The sequence below is a fragment of the Alosa alosa genome, chromosome 14 (genome assembly GCF_017589495.1).
Source record: "Alosa alosa isolate M-15738 ecotype Scorff River chromosome 14, AALO_Geno_1.1, whole genome shotgun sequence".
NCBI classification, from domain to species: domain Eukaryota; kingdom Metazoa; phylum Chordata; class Actinopteri; order Clupeiformes; family Clupeidae; genus Alosa; species Alosa alosa.
The window spans coordinates 1-13,333 of record NC_063202.1 but is presented as its reverse complement, the minus strand read 5'-3'; the positions used below and the strand labels follow the sequence as shown (position 1 = coordinate 13,333).

General features: G+C 37.9%; 1 non-coding gene across 1 annotated transcript; it reads left to right on the top strand.

The window, feature by feature from the left end:
• The first annotated feature begins 12,981 nt into the window (after window positions 1–12,981).
• Window positions 12,982–13,054, top strand: trnav-cac. Its single transcript has one exon. It is a non-coding gene; the product is annotated as a tRNA-Val (tRNA).
• Window positions 13,055–13,333: the final 279 nt, after the last annotated feature.

Genomic DNA, 13,333 nt, shown 5'->3' with positions numbered 1-13,333 from the left:
ATTGCTGCAGTGAGCAGGAATTGAACCCTGGTCTCCTGAGTCATAGAGTGGTTAGCTACTAACTGAGCTAAATAAGGCTACTTTCCTGTAACAGTATTGATGATATTGTTCATTTTGTTCACAGCTATGCGCTGACAAGTGACTAGCAGTTGAGGAGCTTTGCTTAAACTTAATATACTGTTGCAAGTTCACTTGAGTATAAACTATCCACTTTAACTAATGTCAGTAATGTTATTCATCTAGTTGTCATTTTAAAGAAATTACACTTCTCCATTTAAAATGTTACCTTAGATAGGCGGCTAGCTAACTCGCTAGCAACTGGACAGTAACTGACAGTAGCATGGTCTGATATTAAGTTATTTTGTTTACAAATTTTCCCCAAAAACCCTCAACAAATCCAGAGAGACATTATGACCAATTTTTGGTAAAATTCCACAAGTCTCCCATTGACATTGATGCAGCAACAGTCCACAAATGTTCGCCTCTGTTCAAGGCAAAGGTTTCAAATCGATCGCTTGAACATTAAGCCTATGTTTTGCGACATTGAACGCACCCACTTGTTGTCTTTAACTCTCGGTTGCTATGTAACCAAACTATAAACAAAGCTGGCATAATATCAAAGATCCTTGATTAACCCCCTCTGATAATATCATTAGACTGCTGACAAACTGACTGTTCACTGAACAAAGATTATGGAAATGAAACGCCACTTTTTTTTTATCAGAAACATATTTGTAAAAGGCATAACTGGTATGATATAGAACATTAACAGAATATAGAATCAAGATGATCATTACATTCATAGACAGAAACGTGGCTCAGTCAGTAGCACTTCACTCTTTGCCACAGGAGACCGGGGTTCAATTCCTGCTTGCTGCAGCAATTTTGAAGGTGCATTTCTCACAGCTTAAACAAACTAGATAGATGCAGTTTTAGATTGGGGGGCTGCAAAATGTACTACAAATAGGTAAGAAAGGTCTTAAAAGCGTATTAGTTATCCACCTCTTTGTCTTATACACCATTAACAAGCATTAACAAGCTGCTTGTTAAAACTTACAAGCTGCGTGTTAACTGTTAACAAAAATGCTTGTAAGTAACTTAAAAAGCTGCATGTTAACCGTTAGTTAATGTTATTAAAGGATAACAACAGTTAACTAACTGTTAGTAATGAATTGTTAACTGCTTATTATGCACTGTTAATACATAATAAGCACATGTTATTCTAAAGCGTTACCAACTTGTGTTGTACTTTTGTTGTATTGCTTTTGTGTTGTTATTTTGCTTGTATTGAATGGTGTACTATGTTGTACAGCACAGTTCAGGAAATAACAAATTAATTCACAATGGATTATTTTAAAGGAGCACAGGATGTTTCACTGTGTTGTGTTGATGGGTTGTTCAATGAATTTGACCCAGTTATTTTATAGTTTACAGTTATGAGCTAGATAGACGCATTTGATAGACATTTGTAGCGCCCAATTTACGGCTCTGGGCATTCGTAAACCACGTTTCAAATACGAGAAAATGAATGTCTAGTTCCCAGACCCCATCTCAATGAGATAAGGGCTGACGTTAGCCAGGCTAGAGTTCTACTGAAATTACTTGGAAAACAACACAAAGAAAAATTATGTATGTAAAATCATTAAAATGGTGTTTATAGCATTTTGGAACCAAACTCTTCACATTACTGTTTATGACTCCATTTCATTGGGGGCCAACGAGCAAAGCATTGTGGTAAAATTGTGACATTTATTTGGGACTGTCCCATGAGTTTCCTACAATTTCCTACACTTCAGCTAGGGAGCAACCTCAAGGTTAGAGAAATCGGACTTGTGATCAAAGGTAGATCCTAGTTTCGATTCTGGTGCTGGCAGGAATGAGCTGAAGTGCCCTTGAGCACCTAACCCCCAATTGCTCCCTGGGCACCATAGCTAAGGGCCCGTCCACACGGAGACGCTTTTTAGATTAAACGCAGAGGTTTTGCTTCGTCTTGGCTGAGCGTCCAAACGCATCCTGTAAACGCACTGCCCGAAACCGCACTTTTCTGAAACCTGGTCCCAGAGTGGAGAAATCTGAAACCGTAGCCCGTTTGAATTCGTTTAGACAGCGAAACCGCACATCCTGCTTGCGTATCGATGATGTCACCTCAGCTGCCCTGGACTTGCACTTATAGTATTGCCTAACAATACTAGTTTTCATACATGACATTACCTACGATACACTCCGTAAGATAAATATCACAACTGGTGCTGCGCAGCGCCGTTAGCTTATGACTTGGTGGACTGAACACTGTTTTTCCCGTTTTTTTTTTATGCATTCTAGCTACTGTCAGTGACGCGAGAGAACTTAAGTTATTAGGAAAGTGGATGCGGTTTCAGGGAAGACGGAGGGAAAAAAAGATAGGTTTCGTACGTGTTGACTAGCCCTAAGACTGCTCACTGCTTTGTGTGTGTGTGCTCGTTGAACACTGCTCCTTGTGTGTGTGCGTGTGTGTGTATCACAGATAAGTTAAATAAAGAGGATTTATTTCGAGTGTGTGTCAGCACACTTGACAAAATAAACACTTTCACTGAACTCTCAGTGCCAAAACGGTTGGAGAACCCTGTTGTACACCAATGATTTAAATTAATGAAAGATCTTTTTATCATGTCTACACAGGAAGAAATATTCCCTGGCAGTGGAGTGTCTGTGCCACAAAATGTGTGGAGGGCTGCAAACCAGGCTCCCTCTGGCACAGCCATGGCTCGTGCTGCTGCTGGGGGTGTTTGATTTTGATACTTTGATTCAGAGCAACTTGAGAGGAAATGGAAGACTGCTTTACGGACAAAGAGTGACGTTATGTTTTAGTAGTGGGGAAAATAGAAGGGATAGAGTTCTCTTTTCTAAATGTATACTATCCCCCAGGCATGGGTCTTGAATTCATGATCACATTAATAGATTTACTAGTTACAAAGACTAAGGGAATTGTAATTTTGGCAGGGGACTTAAACTTAGTTATGAATTCTAAACTAGACTCAACAAGCAACAGGCAACATAAAGCAGAAAAGAATGCTAGTTTATTGAGGAAAGCATGCTCAGAGTTGGGGCTTGTAGATGTTTGGAGAGAGCTCCATCTGAACAAAAAAGAATACACCTGCTACTCGGGAAGACACTCAGTTTACAATAGATTAGATTATTTTTTTATGTATAAAAACAATGTAACTTTAGTTAAATCATGTCAAATTAGCTCCATAAACATGTCAGATCATGCTGCCATTTCCCTGATATTGAAACTACACGCTAATTAAGGTAAGTCTTTGTGGAAATTAAACAACTCACTTTTACAAGAACCAATATTCATAGAAAAAATGAAAAAGGAACTAAAACAATATGTGGAATGAAATGACACAAAGGATATAGACCCGATCATATTATGGGAAGGAGCAAAGGATATAGACCCAAAGGATATAGACCCGATCATATTATGGGAAGGAGCAAAGGATATAGACCCGATCATATTATGGGATATAGACCCGATCATATTATGGGATATAGACCCGATCATATTATGGGAAGGAGCAAAGGCAGCAATAAGAGGCATTATCATTTCTTGCTCCTCATCAAGAAAAAAGGCAAGAGTTGCACTGGAGAAACGGCTAACTGAAGAAATTAAAATATTAGAGAATAGACACAGTATAACAGATAGTAAGAAGGACAGGTTGGAATTGAAAGAGAAGCGAGTAAAATTAGACAAATTACGTATGTTTGAGATGGAGAAGTTAATGCAGTTTACACAACAAGAAAGATATGATGCTGGGCCAAAGTCTCTGAAAATTTTAGCTTATAAACTGAAGAAACAACAGAAGAGGGCACATATAACACAACTAAATACAGATCAAACTGGAATGGTAACTGATAAGGATGGGATCGTGGAATAATTTGCTAAGTATTATGAAAAACTTTATAAATCAGAGACAAATGGAGATAAAGAATTTATGCAGACTTATTTAAATAATCTTGAAATACCAAAAGTAACACAAATAAATAATCTTGAATTAATAAAGACAATTACAATTGAAGAGATAAATGAGCAAATACAAAGTTTAAAACAAGGAAAGTCTCCAGGAGATGATGGTTTTACAAATGAGTTTTATAAAGCCTTTCAAGACCAAGTCAGCCCTCTACTTGTAAGAGCTTACAATTATGCATTAGCTACTGGAAAATGGGCACAAACGTGGACATCATCCATCATCACCTTGATACCTAAGGAAGGGAAAGACCTCACAAAATGTGTATCCTATAGGCCGATATCATTATTAAATACAGACCATAAAATAATTACATACATTTTAGCTAATAGGTTAAAAATACACTATTGCAGACATAATAAATACTGATCAGTGCGGTTTTATTCCAGGACGCCTCCTGACAGATAATGTAAGACGAACACTGAACATAATTGATTACGCGAATCAAAAAGAGAATGAAGAACTCCTTCTGATGACTTTAGATGCTGAAAAAGCTTTTGATTTAGTTAGTTGGCCTTTTGTGTTTGCTGCAATGAGGAGCTTTGGATTAGATGATGAGTTCTGTCGATGGATAAAAGCAATGTACACCAGCCCTGTTTCTTTAGTAAAAACAAATGGTACACTATCAAGACAAGGAGACCCTCTCTCTCCACTCCTCTTTACTATCTACATTGAAGTTCTTGCAATAGACATAAGACAAAATAAAAACATTACAGGGATAGCAATAGGGAAGGAAATACATAAATTAGCACTTTACGCAGATGACATAATACTTTACTTGACCTCGCCAGAAAATTCAATACAACATTTGATGGGAGTGATTGAAGAATATAGTAAAACCTCATCAATGGTTAAAAGATAGCTATAACATTAAATGGGAAACAAAAACCATAACATATTTAGGTATTTATATAAGTAATGATTTGAATGATTTGTATAAAAACAACTATGCTTCTTTGGAATTAAAGATAAGACAAGACCTAAATAGGTGGAAATTAATTCCTGATGGAATATACAGTAGAGTTGAGACAATTAAGATGATGGTACTCCCACAATTACTTTTTTTATTTCAAGCACTACCAATCACACTCCCACTAACATTCTTCACTACATGGACTAAGATGATTGCAAATTTCATTTGGAATGATAAAAAACATAGAATCAACTTTAAGCTATTAACACAGCCAAAAGAGAAAGGAGGTTTAGGGACTCCACATATACAAAACTATTTTTTTGCGACACAAATGTTAACAATAATGAAATGGATCAGCAGTAGTACTGAAACAAGATGGATTAATATTGAGAAAGAGCTGACAAATGGAGTAATTGGAACTCTGCCTTTTCTAGGAAAAGAGACACAAAAACAATACATACAGTCATTCTGCATTGGAAATACCATAAGGAATTGGAAACAAATGAGCAAACGTTTAAAATTTCAGACTGAAAGTATACAACTTAGACAAATGACACAAGATCCAGACTTCATAGCACATAAAACAGATAACATTTTAGAATCATGGGCCAATAAAGGACTAATATTATTTGCACAGCTTTTTGAAAAAAAATACAGTTGACACATTTGAATCTCTATCGGCAAGATTTAGCTTACAGCAAAAACATAAATGTATACATGGATTTCTATGCAACGTCATGAAAACATGTGTGTGCAACTAAGAGGCAGAAAGCACCATAGAACAGCATAGATCAGTGCTCTCCTTGAATAGAATAAAATGAGTTGTTATGCTGAAAACTGCACCAATTCGAAATCACAATGGTTAGAGAATGTTCAATATCCCTAACCAAAAATGACAAAATACAATGTTATATTAATAAAGCAAATGAACGGCAAACTCTGAAATATAGCCTGAAATGAAATAGTATATCATTGAGACAACAGGGGTAGACAAAAAATTCCGATTGTAGCTTACAGCAGCTGACTATTTAGGTTTATAACGTTGTGGACGGCCACCAAGCGTCTTCTGCCCCATGGCTGCACGCGCATCTAGTTTTGTTGGTAAATGAGAAACCCGTGTATAATTACCGAAATAAATGTATCATTTTCTACATAAAAAATATAAAAATATTATGTAGCCTAGGCTATATATGGCCTGATGAAAGTGGACAGCTAAGAGACCTACTGACTAGGCTATCGAAGTTGTGTGGAAAATCCTCCTAAAAGACGGATAGATAGCCAATCTGAACACTTGTACACCAACCAGCGGAATATTCCACATTGCCAGCCTTCGCTGGGCCTAGCAAAAAAGCTATTTAAGCTATATCGCGGCGGTCACTCATCTAAAATCTTAAATAGCCCAGTCTGTAACCTCATACGCTGCGCATCCCACGCTTGACTACAAGGGCAGCGGAAAGTGAAAGTGCGATCGCACAGTCCAACGAATGTAGGCTAAACAACTTTTACAAATAACGAATCCTGATTACCTCTCTGCTGCTGTCTGGGGCTTTTGCTAAATGAAAATCATGAAATACAAGCCTTACAGTGAAAGACATATCTTCTGATCCTATAACGATATAAATTGTTTATTTTAACACGGTGGAGAAGGACGCATTTGGCGCTGTTTGTAACACGTCATCCTTCATACCAAAATATTTCCATGTAACAGACGTGCTTTTCCTTTTAGTCACCAATCCCTCTTCACCCAAGTGTAACCTACCTCGCTCACTATCTTCAGCCATCACGACTTAGCTCCCACCAACACCTAAAACACCGCGCACCTAAACTGGTAGGGGATCAACGGGCTTCTCGGGCAGCATGACGGCATCGGTTTGGTAAAATATGTTGACATTTAAAAATGTAGAAAATGTATCAAAATGTATTGAAAATTAAGTAATCTTGGCGGTATGTCTATCGCAAGCATTGATATCGCGATAACGATAGATTTTAGATATATCGTGCAGCCCTAATATCAGGTGAAGAAAAGTTGCATATACTATAATTCTCATGTATACAATCTAAGTAATTGAATAAAATCTCACTGTCAGGAGGTGAATCAAAAGTTGCTACGGGGGAGCAGTGTCGGAGTGGCCTTGATGATTTTAAAGGGGACATATTATGCAAATTTCACTTTTTGCGTCCTTTTGTACCTCCATTTGGGTCTCTACAGCTCCTAATAACACTCCAGAGCGAAAAAAAGCCATCCATCCGTTTTCTGTGAGTCAGTTGAACGATTTTGGTGTCAGGAATCATAGGCTTCTATGAGCCATTTTCTGGCTCCCTTATACTGACGTCAAACTAAGGGAATTTGCATAGAACCACCCTGGCGCCTCACCTCTCAACCCCCACATAGCCCCACCCACTCGATTAGTTGAAGATCCGCCATTAGTTTGCTGGTTTAACAAGCACGGACACCGAGCGTAATGGCTACAAGCAAGAGCAAGTCACACATGAAGTGTTGTGTTGTTGGCTGCACAGAACAACACAAATCCTTGCACTTTCTCCCAGCCAAAGAGAACAGAAGAACCGAGTGGCTCCATTTCATTTTCGATGGCCATGTTCCAGCAACAGTCGGCAAAAATCTTGTGTGTGGAACCACTTCAAAGCAGACTGCTTTGAAAACCTAGGACAGTACACTGAGGGATTAGCCATCAAACTTAGTTTGACAGAGGGATCTGTACCTACTGTCCGTGGCAAGTCACAAGATGAGAGACATGTAAGTACTTTCAAATAATGACTTTTGTGTTCCTATCGCAGTTACGCATGAACTAACGTTAGGTTGTTCGTGTTTTGTCATTTAGCACAAGCTAACGCAAACATTACGGCTAACGTTAGCCCTGCATCTGCTTGGAGTGAGCATTTTCTCCATTGCAAATTGCAAATGCAGCACACAGCCGATCGAGTCATATTTGACAATCCCAGTCAATAATATATGAAAGTAATGATTGTTAAAATGTTGTCTAGACGCTAGACCTCCATTAAATATTGTCATGTTATCCACAATTGAGGCGACCAACAGCTAAAAGCCCTTAGTATAAGCTAATGTTAGCTTGTAGCCTCACTTTATAACGTTATCCAGTGTTTGCACATTTCCCCTATAGCTCTATTTAATTTAAGCTGCAAGGGTTTGTCACAATTTGTAGTCGTTTTGTTCTTACTGATGAGGAGTTAGATATGGTCATGTTATCTACAATGAAGGTGGCCAGTAAGCTCTTAGTCTAGGCTAATGTTTGCTGTTGTAAATAAAGTGAGATATAGTACTGACAGTGCAAGAAATTGTAGCCTCAGTTTTTAGCTCAAAGTAAACGTGCATATTATGTGCATGCCATTATTTTCATGTTTGGTTTTCTCTTTATGGCGCAAGACTCTACCTGGCTGCTCTGCATTACAATGAGGATGCTGCACGAGACCAGGCCACCTTATCCTCTGGGGACCCTCTCTACAGGATGCATTTCCCAAAGTACAGGAAGGGAGAGTGCAGGGTGAAACCCATCAAAACCGAGACAACATTCCGTAAGTTACATCATTTTTTATTTATCAACAATAAAAGATCTGTTCATTTTGCATGCTATTGCACTATGGTGTCTTTACAATGAACAAAACAATAAATAAATGTACAATGAAATGCTTTACAAACTATGTACATAGTTACGAAGTGTGAAATATTGCACAGGGTATGTGGAAGACTTGATGGGCTTCATCATGGGTGAGGTCTTTGTGGACCAAGAAGCATATAGGGAGGAACTCCTGAAAATAAGCATTCCTCTGGACCTGTCCTCAGAGTTTGAGCACCCAGAGAAGGAGGAGGTGATCGCCAACTATGTGTCTCGCTTCAATCCAGGGGAGGCAGTTTGAAGCCCACGTATTGTCTTTGGCTGTCAGGAAACTCCGACGAACACGCAGGACCACACATGACGGGATGAAGACCATTATTCTGCATCCAAGGAATCCCCAACACCAAATGACAAAGCTCCTGTAGGCAAGCTATCTGTAACGACTAAAGAAAAAAAAAACATTGCAGTAGTTAGCAGGTTACATAATCTGTCAGTTCTGTCAAAAGTGCACAAAGCACAATTGTCATATTGCATATGTCATGTTTTATTTCTGTTTTGTGTAATAAATATATTGTAATGTCTTTAATGTGTCACGAGTGTATGTTTGATACCTGCTGAATTTGCAGACAATAGCCATACATAAAAAGAAAGAAAACAACAATTGGGGCATGTGTTGGTGTGTAAGGCCATTAGTGACCTATGAACATTAGTGAACATTGCTGATAAAAACGGTAGCCTGTCACTTCTCATAAACACTGGGAAAGTAGCTTAATAAATAACACATACTGCTCTATTCCCCGTAGCCGTAAGGCCCCATGGTCAGCTCTGTATATGTTCAGTGAGTTCTGAAGAGAATAAACATTCAGGCACACCGGTATATAAACCCGTCTGCTGCAGACATCGTGTGATCTATAATGGTAAGGTAAGGTGAGTGCTATGCTAGCACAGTCCCTAGCATTATTCGTAAATGAGTGAGTAATATGGCAGCATACTCGCTAGCTCATTTGTAATAGTGTTAATTTCGTCAGACGAGACAAGAGGAAATATGTTCGTCAACAACCTTTTTTTTCATGACTAAGACGAGACGATGACGAGACGGCAGTAATGTCCTGAAACACTGACTAAGACTATCTTAAGATGCATTATTGTTGACGAAAAAAGACGAGACTAAAATGTTTTGCATGAAATAAAAACTAAGATAAAATCTCTCTTCATTTTCGTCTACAAAATGAGAAGACAGAATATCTAGCTGTTACGTTTCAAAATATTCGAATGAGTTCATACGCAACAGCTTTCCTGTAGGCTAGTCTACGTGCTGTTGCTGCAACCCTGTGGCTGCAACACTAAACTACATGGAACAAGAACACTGGAGATTTCTGCTAGAGTTAGCAAGATAACTACCTAAGCTTTATGCCACAATGCTACATACCCAGAAGTTGAAGCTTCTCTCATACAAATTAACATCCCCAGAATGTCCATAATTTAAAATGTTCATCATGTAATGTCAACTATTTAACTAGTTAGACTGATGAAGCAAAGTTTGCTAGCAAGTAAGCTAATATGGAAAGTTCAGCTAGCAAGTTAGCTATGGCTAAGATGGAGAGTCTGTTTGGGGAATGTGTTGTGTTTTATATATCGCCATCTAGCGCAGGCGGAGTAAAACATTAATACTTTGGTCTCACGACAGTGTTTCTCAAACTTTTTCAGTTTCAGGACCACTTAACTAACCCTAGCTAAAAAAAAAAAGATTATACCTACTTCAACAGTAGCCTATAATTAGTCTACACTATAGGCCTACTCACTGAACCACCTTGCTTATTGTCTTTGCACTTTGCTTTATTGTGTGTGGATTCATACTGTATGATTTAAACTGCCATATCTTACATAGACAGTGTTGTAGAACTGTTTTTACATACAAGTTGGTTCAATAATGCAAGCAACTCATCTATATTATATTTTGCCACGTCATAGCTTATGACCACCAGTGATTCCCGGACCACACTTTGAGAAACACTGGTCTACGAATATGACAGTGGTCCAGTCAAATCTTTACTGTCTATGGTCAAATCCCAGCCGAGCTATAACTGAAGCTCGACTTACCTGTGCATGTAAACATACTGACTGACAAAAATCAGAATGAGTAATTATAACAGACGAAAGTAGCCCTGTGGACACACAATATTGTTGGAAAATTGAGATGTGTGAAACACTATTTGACTCAAAATGGTAATCAGAAATAATTTGTTATAAAAAAAAAAAAGACTAAAATGTGTTGACTAAAACTGACTAAGACTAAGATACCTTTAGTTTTCTTTTGACTAAAACTAGACTAAAATGACGAGACTTTTAGTCGACTAAAACTTGACTAACAAAAAAAAATGATATTTGAATGACTAAATATGACAAAGACTAAAAAAGGAGATTTCACACAAGATTAAGACTAGGACTAAATTAAAAATAGGTGACAAAATTAACACTAGTATAATGGATTTTCTATGTAAAAATTCAAGTACACTTAGAATATAATAGAGAATTTCAGAGGCCATGTTGAGAAATGCCATGTGATACAAATTTAAAAGTAAAGAACAGACCTGGGACAATGTCCCCATATCATCTCTGAATGGAATTTAGTGGAAATTAGATGATTGTACAATGAAATGTGTGAAAATCCCTAAAATCGGACGGAAAATGTTGTTTCCCAACGGTCACAATTGTGACCATCATCAGGTTCAATCATGCTATGAGAACACTGAACAAAGTTCATATATTTCAATTTCATCCCTCCATACTAGACACCTTAAAAGATGATGTGTACCTAAAATCTGTCCTATGTTTACATAAACATACTTTTCTAAGCTTTAGTTTGGGAGCTTTTTGGGTGGACATTTTCTGGTCAGGGTGCAAACAAAACATAAGCAGCTCTGGTCATATGACAAATTACACTCATACATTTGGCACTGCACATTTAACTGAGACCCTTTCAGGTTTCTATTATTGGGAGAAATGTATTGATAATTCATCCAGTAACAGTTTAAAGGCACAAGAGCAAGATTTTTTGTGCGTCACAATTGTGGATTAAACGGGTTTAAACATCAGGCGTCTTGTTTACACATTAAAACCATATTTGCACTTCGAATTTCGGCTCCAAATTGTAGTAACTGCATCTACTAAGTCTAAGGAAGATAACCAAGGTAGTCTTTTCAAAGATTACGCCGATTTTATGAGAACGCCAGCCCTCAGAAAAAGCAGTAACTATTCATTCATTCACTTCCTTTTCTAGCTCGCAAAATCGTTGGTTGTTCTGTTTACACATTAAAACCATATTTACACTTAGAATTTCGCCTCCAAATTGTAGTAACTACATCTACAAAGTCTAAGGAAGATAATCATGTAGTCTGTTCAAAGATAAGATAAATTTTGAAAGAACTACAGACCTCAATGAAAGTTGTACCTAAAATGACTCCATTCACTTCATTGCAAAAATCAGCGGGGTTGGTCTGTTTTACACATTAAAACCATGTACTAACAATTTACATTTCGAATCCACACGGATTTGTAACACCATACCAAGGGTCTTAAGAAGTGAGTCAATTTGGTTGATTACGCTTTAAGCGGCATTTCCACGCATTTTTAACGCTTGTCAGCTCAAAAAGCAGTGGCTATTGCTAACGATTCATTTTCAATGCTTAGCATGTTAGCCAACATTAATAGGTTTGTATATGTGCTAAACGCTTACTTGAACGTTTCCCACTATTGTGGCTTGTGGGGTAGAATCTAACTTGTTGACACATTTGTGTACAAGAGCAAGGACCCCCTGCTGGCTGTGATTGATTATAATATGCTAATCGATTAATGTGCCAGCACTAAACAAGGATGACCACAAAATGTAAGTGTAGAAGCACTCTCCATATTTAAGATCCTGGTTATCCGTTAAGCTTTACACGCTGAAAGGTCCCCAGTTCGAAACTGGGTGGAAAAAAATTCTTATTTGGAAGGATCTTTGCATTTATCTGAAAGTACTCCATCTCAAAAATGTCTTCTACTAGAATTTGACTTGGCAAAAGTTATGGAGGTGACTACTTTCATCAGGATGTTTCCATAGTGTAGTGGATTTATCCACGCGTTAAGCCTCACACGCGAAAGGTCCCAGTTGAGAAACTGGGTGGAAACAAATTCTTATTTGGAGGGATCTTTCATTGATCTGAAGTACTGTATCTCAAAGATGTCTTCTACTAGAATTTGACTTGCCAAAAGTCATGGAGGTGACTTCTTCCTTCAGGATGTTTCCATAGTGTAGTGGTTGTCAAGTTCGGAAGGATAACACGTGAAAGGTCCCCAGTTCGAAACTAGGTGGAAACAAATTCTTATTTGGAAGGATCTTGCATTGAGCTTTATATTTCTATCTTATGATGTCTTCAACTAGAGTTTGACTTGTCAAAAGTAATCGAGGTGACCTTTTTGTCAGGATGTTTTCATAGTGTAGTGGTTATCACGTTCGCCTCACACGCGAAAGGTCCCCTGTTCGAAACTGGGTGGAAACAAATTCTTATTTGGAGGGATCTTTCATTGATCTGAAGTACTGTATCTCAATATGTCTTCTACTAGAATTTGACTTGCCAAAAGTCATGGAGGTGACTTCTTCCTTCAGGATGTTTCCATAGTGTAGTGGTTATAACGTTCCCTAACATCGAAAAGGTCCCAGTTCGAAACTGGGGAAACAAATTCTTATTTGGAAGGATCTTGCATTTATCTGAAGTACTCCATCTCAATAATGTCTTCTAGAATTTGACTTGGCAAAGTTATGGGAGGTGACTACTTTC